Source organism: Nannospalax galili, unplaced genomic scaffold (genome assembly GCF_000622305.1).
Source record: "Nannospalax galili isolate Female #2095 unplaced genomic scaffold, S.galili_v1.0 scaffold2789, whole genome shotgun sequence".
NCBI classification, from domain to species: domain Eukaryota; kingdom Metazoa; phylum Chordata; class Mammalia; order Rodentia; family Spalacidae; genus Nannospalax; species Nannospalax galili.
In genome coordinates this window covers 96,502-106,816 of record NW_008359180.1, presented here as the reverse complement: position 1 = coordinate 106,816, position 10,315 = coordinate 96,502, and the positions used below count along the sequence as shown (strand labels likewise).

General features: G+C 37.3%; 1 pseudogene; it reads left to right on the top strand.

Annotated features, from left to right (window-relative positions):
- Positions 1-8,629: 8,629 nt before the first annotated feature.
- Positions 8,630-10,315, top strand: part of LOC103725541 — a 10,501-nt pseudogene continuing 8,815 nt past the window's right edge.

The following is a 10,315-nucleotide window of genomic DNA, read 5'->3' as shown; positions in this document are numbered from 1 at the left end:
CTGGCTGCCATCAGAAGGTAACACCCACATTTAGGGGGTGTCTTCTGGCTTTAGATGATCCAATCGAGAAGATCTCTTTCATTTCAGTTAATCTCAAATCCAATCAAGTTGACACCCAGGATTAGCCATCACACTTAACAATTATACAATTTGGGGAGCCTTTGTTTTTATTTTCACATAGGATTAGGCTGTTGTAGACTTTTCCCAACCATTCTGGTGGATATCACTTGTGCCTTACCCAACCATAAAGCTGCCAAAAATCTTACAGCTATAGCTGGCCTTTGTTTCTTTATGTATACTTGATCGCTCTCAAATGGGTTTCACATCTGCAAAACACTTAGAGGTTAGCATTATATATTAAATCAAACATAGACAAGGTCTAACACAGCATGGAAAGATTTTACTCATTTGTATTAACTGTACAGATCTCTGTTGGGTACCATAGCATGGATAAGAGGCATTAACTTGGGTAGTTCCTTGCTATCTTTATCTATCGCTTTATAGTCATTCCACATTCTAGGGATCTTACATGAAGCCTCCCAGTATTTTTTTATCCTTGATATACCCATGGGTTGTGGCTTGAGTTGCCTGACCCTGCACCATGCTGAGGAGGCAGAGGGTACCTCTTGTCTCTGCTGTACCTGTTGTTTCCTCAAGTCAGGTAGGCCCTGGGTCTTCCTCCTGACTGTAGCCATATCTTCTGCTTCTCCATTGACCATATCTGGCTGCTGGGGGAAGCCCTGGTGGGAAAAACTGTCTCTACCCCTAGTATAGCCTTTTTCATGAGAGAACTGAGACTTGTTTAATCTTTGGGGACACTTAATCATCCCTATGACAGTTTTTCTCTTTTGTCTACCTTCTCCTAACTGTTCCTCAGGTTTTAAAGCCTTCCAGAAACCCCTTAGTACAAAATTTGGTTTTTTGTCAATTTTTTCTTTAGAAACTTGGGCTATACATAAATCTTGCCACATTGGTCTTTGAGTAACCCAAACAGACCTCTTTTTCTGCCTTCTCTTTTTTATATCTCTTGTTGGTTGTTCTATTATTTTACAGACATGTTTTACAGGCTGGTTTGCTCACTTAAATTTTTCAAAGCCTCCCTTTCTTTACAAAGATCCAGCCCCATTAAGGTACTTAGCAAAACAGTCAAAGATCCATACCACTCTCGAGGTCCCTGTTGAATTTAGCTTTTCTTTAAAACTGTGGTGAACACAGTCTTATCTGGCTCAGGGATCTGGGCATCATATATTACTTTCCTTATACCTAGTTCTCTCAGTAATGCCTGTCCCTCTTCTATGATCCTCCAACCCCTTCTAGCCATGGGAGCCTCAATTGGTGATGACCAAGTATCTTTAATGCCTCACACAAGCCATTCCATTAGGGATTGCATCCCCCTGTATTTGAGTAGATTAAACAGCCTATGTCTCAAGGATGGGTGGGTGGTTATGTAAATCAGCTGTAATGCTTCTTAAGGATTTAAAATAACATCATTTGCTCCCATGTCCCATATCCTCACAAGCCATGTGGTGAAGGGCTCCTTCACTGCTTCTTTGAAAGCCTTTGATAGTTCTAACAACTCCAGTGTGGAATATTTTCTGCTGGCTACACTTACATGCATCAGGTCATTGTTATGGCCTTTATTAGTATATTGAAACATGACTTTTTCCTCTCTTTGTATCAAAGGTTGAATCTGAGGGAATTCTTCAACTATTTTTATTTTTAGGTCATTCTCTTTCTCATTAATCTCTGTCTTTTTCAGTGGATCCCTTGACTCCTGGTTCCATGATGAGCTTTGTATTACAGATCTAAGATGGGATCTCTTTTCTTTTTGGTCACCTAGCCTTAAGGAATTAAAATTTCATGTTGCCTTTCTCTCTCATTTGGTTTTAATGCAAGTTCTGAGGCTAATACTGAATTTGCCAGTAACTCCTTCCTAGTCTTCTCAGTCTCTGCCTCAGACAAGTGTTTTATTATGGAAAGAAGTGGCCAGACATCTTCAGCAGCTGTGTTTTTTTCCTTTTGATCCCCATTCTATTTTCACAGTCCTTAAAGAATTTTCATACATGCGGCAGTGACCTCTACCATTCAAGCAGCTGCACTATTTTACAGCATTTACAAGATGGCAGCCACTCAGGGATTTCCCCCATTGAACTTGTCCCCATAGGCAGCCTCATTTTAGTTACATATTACACTACCCATCGCATGATCTATGTGACTGCTGAAAACCCCAGAAAGCTTTTGGGGATTGCCTGAACTCTCCTCTCCCCCAACTTTGTTTCAGCTTTTTTCCATATCAGAGACATCATCATTGCTCATCCAAACTCCTCTGGTTTGCCACACCCTTGTGTATCTAGCCAAACTACACCAATTGTAAAGTGAAATTCACTTCTGGGAGGCCGGTGTTGTGTGCCCTCTCAGTTCCCAGGTCCTCTCTGAGGCTTGCTGCAACTGTCTCCCCCCATGCTGTCCTTACAACCTACAGACAAAACCAATACAATGTATTCAGGTTTTCGTACAGAGTTTATGATGTCCAGAAGCAGGTTACTTAACAATGGCATGCACCTTAGGGCTTTTTTTTATTTTTTCCCTACATTACAACTGATCTTTTCAGATTGGAAGCCACCAGAGGGCCAGCCAAGATGGCAAACTTAGAGCCACTTCCCTGGGTTCCTCTATGTCTGTCTTTAGACCCCAGCCCACAACTGGGTGGGAGTGGTGACTGTCTCCCTCTCTTTCTATGGCATCTTTTAGAGTTCAGACATCTGGTTGTTGCTGGGTCTTTCAGAGGACACACCCATCCAATAGCTACATAACAAGAAACAGTGCCAGACAGGAGAAACCTTCCTTTGAGTTGTTGGCCAAGGTAGTCCAAGAGATTCCCAGAATTACTCAAGCTATTTCCACAGTCCTTGATGGCTTCCCAGAACTTGAAGGTAATACCATACTGCTGAACACAGAACATATTTCAGACACAGGATTTGGAGCAATAGAGCTGCAGCTTACCTGAAACCACTTCCCCTGAAGGCTAGCTCTTGTAGCTTTGGAGAATGCTATGAAGGTGCCAAGGGAAAACATCAATATATGGTCCAATACCAGGTTCAAGACCAAATAATCACACCAATGACCAGCACAGCACACAACATTGGTGCAGTAGTGGCACTTTTACCTTGGGGACAATCAACAGCTAATTAATTGAGCTAAGAGCCCACTCAACAGAGGAAACTCGTGTGGTACTGTAAACAAAACCAAATACACCTGGCTGGAGAGGTCATAAATCTTAGAGAAAACCCCAAGACTGTCATATCCCTAGACTAATGTGATTTCTTACTATGTGCAAATATGGATCCTTATATTTACAGATGAATATCCCAGTCTTCACTCATCAAGGAAGATCATTTTGCACCAGTTGGAGACTATTACCAAGCAGCACAACTGGTCACACACAGACATTCTCTAAGAATTTCCCAGGCCCAAGTGACACATCTACAATGCAACCTCTACACTAAGGCTCATTAAACATAGAACAGGGGTAAGGAAGAGGATAGTAATGAACCTCTCAGTTCTCATTAATGAAGCTTCTTCATGCAACAAAGAGCCAGGAACCCAGAAGGTCACAAATGGCCAAAGATTAAAGATCAAAAATCTGCTGATTATGGTCCTTGGACAAGACCCCTTTATTAAACTTCACCCACAAAAGGCTCCGGGACCATTGCAGAAGAAGGGGCAGAAAGATTGGAAGGGTTAGGGAGGAAGTGCATGACCAAATGGAAACAGTGTCCTACAAGCTCCTGGGAACCTGCTCAGCATACACAAGTCCCATGGCAATGCTGTCAGCATACACAAGTCCCATGCAAACATGGGAAAAAACCCAGCACAGAACTGGGAAAATGAACAGCAGACCCCAATGTTATCTGAATATTGGCAAGTTATTGTTTCTAGGTGAAGAAGAGATGATCTTCCTAAAACAAGGGACTCTAGATAGCCTGAGTGGAGCTCAGTGAAGGGACTCGCGCTGGGGAATGTCAGGGGACACTGACTTGACAGAGTGGGCCTTAACAACAACAACAGATTATATGGTCTCCAGTTGGGGGCTTATGGGAGGGTGCCAGTGGGGATGGGGGTATAAGGATGTTTAAGATTGAATGAGATGTTCTGTATGAAATACACAAAAATTAAATAAAGCAAACCTTAAAAAATAAAGATATATTCACAGTGTTACAGAGTGTTAGATTTGGTTTGTTTTGTTTTGTTTCTCCATATCCATGGAACATTTTTTTTGCTTGAATGATATCCTTTAATTTTCTCAAAATTTGTCCTTTATTAATTTCAAAATATGAGTTTATAATATGATCAGAGAAAAGTATAGTGTACCTGAAGGACTCTAAATGCCTCTGGTAGACTTGGCAAGGCATATCTTGATTGCCCATCATTGCAGCTTCCTTAATTACTGACTTGTTGATATGTTAAAAAAGAACCTAAACTGTTAGCATGAGGAAAATTAATATTATAGATCTTAAATTATACCCCAAATCAATTGTTTGACAAAAAATTATAGCCCACATCTTAAGATATCTTCTCTCTTTAAAATGTCTTCCAAATTTTTCCTAATTTACTATTTTTGACCAGAGACCAATGAACTCTTCTTACTCTACAGTTGTCCTCGTGTGTGGGTTTTTCCAAAGCCACTTATTTTTTCTATTTGATAAATCATTACATTGTTTTCCTAGAGAAGGTAATTAGAAACCCCTATGGCAATCTCCTATGGGCTTCCAAATCAAGTTGGATATAAATATTCTTAATGAACAATATACTTAATGATATTAAAACTGCATTTGCTCTGCCACAGGTAAGGAAAAAAATAGCCCATTCTCAGAATATTTTGCAGATCTAAAATTCAATAATTGAAGTCCTTTCATTGTTAAACACAGAGGACAAAATGGTTAATTCTTGCCTATTGCAAAAGTGGCTTGAATATATTTACTGAAACCTAGTTTATACAAAATTCTGCTTAAGAATTGAACATTATTGTGATCACTTTTAAAGGCATTTCTTAGGCATTTTTTATCGCTTTGTTTGAGGACTCTCTGTACAGGTCCTATGCTCATCTTTTCATTTGGTCTTTTATTTTCTTGTTTCATTGTTTTTGACTTATTTGTATATTCTGGATATTAATCTCTGTCAGATGTGTAGTACATGAAGATTTTCTCCCACTCAATGGGTTTCCTCTTCATTTCCTTAGTTGTTTCTTTTGCTGTACAGAAACATTTTAATTTAATGTTGTCCCACTTGTTGATTGTTGACCTTAATGCCTAAGCAACTGCTGTCCTATTTAGAATGTTCTTTCCTACACTCTGTCTTGTTGGGTGCTGCCTATTCTTTCTTTTATCATTTTCAGCTTTTCAGTTTTCGTATTGAGGTTTTTGATTCACTTGGACTTGACTTCTTTACAGGGTAAAAGATAAGGGTTATGCGTGGGTACAGATGGTGGAGGAGATATAAATTGAGAAAAGATCTATTATGTGGAATACACAAAAACTCAATGAAATATTTTGAGAAAGTGTAAAAAATTCAACATGAGCACATCTGGGAAAAGAACAATGAAAACTGAAAATGTGTGATTTCTATGCTAATAGTAAATAAGAATGTTGCAAATAGGATGCATGCTTCACTGAAACAATCCAAGAGGGCACCCACTTTGATTATAAGCACTACAGGAATCTATCAAAACAGAGAAAAAATACATTCAGCTTATTCAACTTTGAAGTTCTTATTTTTATATAATGTGAGAAACAATCTTTTTTTGTAACAAAAAAAGTTACTTCTATTGAAGTTACTCCAATTACTACTGATTTCTAATATTTCTTTAGAAAACCATGCTTGGTTTTATTTCATTGTGGTAGATGGTGGTAAGAGTGTCCCATGTAAAAGACAGGAACAGTTTCAGGTCAGGCAATATAAAATTGTCAAATGATAGGCATTGTGAGTGAGACATGGGATTAATCCTATCCTCTGGGCCTTAGCTATGAGAACCGTTATGAAGTGAGTCAGACAGTCTTTACAGGGGTTCATGTCTGTCCAACATACCTAAAAATAGCCGTCAACATGAAATCCACCCCCAGTATGATGGCATGTGCTTTAACAAACAAACAAAAACTCGTATTTGGAGATTTTTTTGTCTCAACTTACATTGTATTTGTATAAAGATTTCTAGTGATTTTAAAACTTTACTGTTAATTTTTTATGGATCATAGTCATTTTCTCTTTAATATTCTGAGGTCTTTTATTATAGTTAACTGTGTTTCAGCCAAAAACCAATATCACTCCTCTTTGGGCATCTAGTGATATAAAATGAAAACATGAATTGAACTAAAGTTAGAACAGAGATTACTGATATTACAGAATAAAGTGAGGCTGGACTATATATAGCTGAATTTGATTGATGTATACTGCATATATTGAAATAGCACAGTGAAACGTATTACTGTATCCATTTAATGCATGCAAAGCAAAACAAAAATGACTGCAATAAAGCAATATACTGATAGGAATACGTTGTATATATTTTGGTAATAACAGAACTTACTAATTAAAAATTACATTCTCAAAAGAATAAGCCACAGTCAAAAAGCCTGGAAGAGAGAAAATAGAAACATTATCAAGGGTCAGTCAGATGACTCAGTGGGAAAAGTTACTTGCCACCCAGCTTAAAAAGTGAGTTCTGTCTCTGGGGCTCACATAATCTGTAACTTGTCCTCTGACCTCCACATGTGCACTATGAAACATGTGCCTTTCCCATAAAAGGAATAAATGTAATAAAATATTCAAATAGTTGACATATTTAATATAGAATAAATTAAACAATATTCTAATAAAATAATGCATTATATTTTATAAAATATATTACATGTAGACAAAGAAGAAAAGAAACAGACTTTAGAAGTAGTTAAGTGCTGGATAATTGCTTAGCATGTTCAAGGTCTTGGGTTCAGTCCAAACACTACAAAAAATAAAAGTAAAAATTAAAAGAAAATACATATTTCAAAGTTCTGGTCACATACCCATTCAATGACTTAGTTATAATTCAAAATTTGTGACCCAATATGTAATAATTTTAAGAAGACCCGAGGAAAATGTTTTGATTAAAAGTGATATTACTGTCACTCAAATTTACATAATAAATTTCTCTGTGTATAAATTTGCACATTTAATTATTCCACCTAGATATATTCAGAATTGTATTTCTTATCTATTCAAATGTACTTTTATTTTAATGATGACAAATCTTTGCAGAGCTCTCCTAACATAATACATAGCATTTAGTGATGACGTTCTATGGTAAACACTTGCTTTCAGATTCAAAATCATGTTTCATGTCTAGAACTTGAAATATTATGAATCTAATGATGAGACTGTCTTTAAGCTCAGTTTTCTCTTTGTGAACTTCGGTCATAGCACGGATGCACTTTATCTTAGTCCATGTTGCATTTCTTCTGATTCTGTTTTCAGAAAGAATGTTACATGGGAGTATATCTGATTTATCCTATACTTGTTATTCTACATTCTATTTCTGTTTCTCACAGAAATTTGTATTGTATGAAACTGAAATTTGAATGTTACCCCCCTTCTTGTTAAATGCGATCCAGACCCTATTAAATTGTATCTTTAGGCAGAGGCATGCCTGTCTTTAATTTGCCACTCACAATTTTCATTTACGTATATATTCATTTACTTGCAGACAAAATCTAGTATAATTCTGCCACTTTTAAAAATGAATCACTACAATATTGTCTTGTCTTTTGCCACTCAAGATTCTGACTTTGGTTTAATGAGTGTTGATTCACTTTGGCCATCTCTCTCTCTCTCTCTCTCTCTCTCTCTCTCTCTCTCTCTCTCTGCATTAGATAATAATATTTCTCAAAACAGCCATATCTTCCCACTATCAGAGTGGGAACTTTTGCTTTCCTTCTTTACACTATCATTTTTTAGTTATTTTGAGCATACATGAAGATATTGTATCATTTGACATTTTGCCAGTAATATGCAGTCATAAAAAAGGATTATTTTACTGCAGTTATCTGTATGTATATTTGTCTATTTTATTTTTCTGCAGCATTTTAAGTCATTTAAGCAACGCATGCATGCCTTTATTTCCTCTATTTCCTGCAACCTTTGGGGCATTGTTTTGCTTTATAATTTTGGATTTTTTTCAGGCAGATTTTTACGATAATAATTGATACATTTTATTAATTTGCTGTTTAAGGATGCATTCTTTGATGAGTCACCTCTACACCTTTCAGTTGAATGATTGAATATTCAGAATTAAAAATATCAAGGCCCAGTTTTGTCATTTGAAGAAAGAAGCCATATGAATGCCAGAGATGAAGGTGAAGGGACCTGTTAACAGATGAAAACCTCCCTTGAGGTTGTCACCCGAATTCCCTCTGGGTCTCCTGTGCTATCAAGCAAACCATATAACATATCTTTATGTGAGTTTATTATGGTTTATGCCCTCGGGTAGGGAGGGGGTAATTGGGAAACTTACACGGAGACAAGCACTCTTGCACCAGGACTCAGAGCCCACCACCAGATGCCCCTGCGGCTGGCCCATAGTCTCTGTTAACTTTCGCACATGCATCTTGAACCAACAGTCTCGGTAATTGCCCCCTCTCGTGTCCATGCGGCGGAGGCGCTGGGGTCATCTCTCTCTCCACACCCTAAGCCAGAAGCATTCCTCCTGGCCAGCAACTTCAGTCCCAAGATGGCTCCCAGCTACCCCTCAGTAGTCTGAGCTCCGCGGCAGGCCCCGCCCCTTGGAGGAACTAGCCAATTGAGAGACAGAGGTATTGAAGTGGAAAAATACTGTGATAAGAAAATTAAAAGAATTAAAAAATGAATAATTGTAGAATATTTGGAGGCAACAAGGAAAGAGAGAGGAAAGAGAGGGAGGAAGGAGGAAAGAAGGAAGGAAGGAAGGAAAGAGGAAAGAAAGAAGGAAGGAAGGAAGGAAGGAAGGAAGGAAGGAAGGAAGGAAGGAAGGAAGGAAGGAAGGAAGACTAGTACTTAAATTATTTTACCTTTGTTTTTCTAAAAATGCTACCACAACACTTTTTCCTGATAGTGACAACTCTTTTGCCAACTCAGGATTACCTTTCCCAGAGCATGTTGGTATGTCGCTTCTTCCTTTGTCTAGCACTGGTTCTAATACAAAGGCTCTCTAAGGATGGGATGATGATGATCAATTAAAACAGTCTTTGGTAAGTCTAATTCATTCATTGATTATACGTAGTAACATATAATGTTCCAAGAATTTAAGAAATTTTAGTCGTATATATGTTATCATGTAATTATCATAATCCATCTCTTCCTACAAATATTTATCAATTTTATTAATACAAATAACATTTATTTTGTTATTTACTTAATGGGGGCATATAAATGCCAAGGGGTATATGCGGAGGTTAGACAATTTGCAGGCCTTGGTTTTTGCCTTCCAAGATGTGTATCCATGGGAATCAAACTCAGGACGTCATGCTTGGCAGCAAGTGCCTTCATCCTGGAAGCCATCTCACAGGCCCCCAATTTTATTAGTGCATTCTTAATAATAGCTAAGGTCAATAGATAGAATTCTTTAGAAGCTATATAAAATATTATGATACAGGAAGCAGGTATTTGAACAAAATAACCATATGCAGACCAGAAGGGAATTTTTTTAAATTTTATTTATTATTTTTATTTTATGTGTAAGAGTGTATTGCCTGCATGTAAGTAAGTGCACCCATGTCAAGCAATGCCCACAGAGGTCAAAAGAGTGCATTCAATTCCCTAGAAATGGTTGTTAGCCTCATGTGGGTACTGTGAATCGAACCCAGGTCCTCTGCAGGAGCAGCTGGTGCTCTTTTTTTTTTTAATTTTAAAAAATGATTTATTTAATAACAACATACTTAGAAGAAGCATATCATTGCAACACAATTAACCTATTCAATAACATTTTTCTGAGCTAGGGTACATCTCTTTCAAAATTGGCTGTACATTTTTAGGTTTACAGATGAATTATTAAGCTTATATAATCTTTAACTCATTGTAAACTCTATAAGACATAAAATTAAATGAAGTTCCAACGTTTAAAAAAGATATCCACTTCGTTGTTAAATTACACAGTTTCATACAGAAAAATTCATTTTAAGGCAATTGACACTGAGATGTTTTCACATGCATTTCTAATCTCTATATATGACTATTTCTGGTCGCAGTCACTTACTTTCTGAGTTCCTTGGCATCTGAGCATGAATACAAACTCGTCAGATAGACAGCCTTC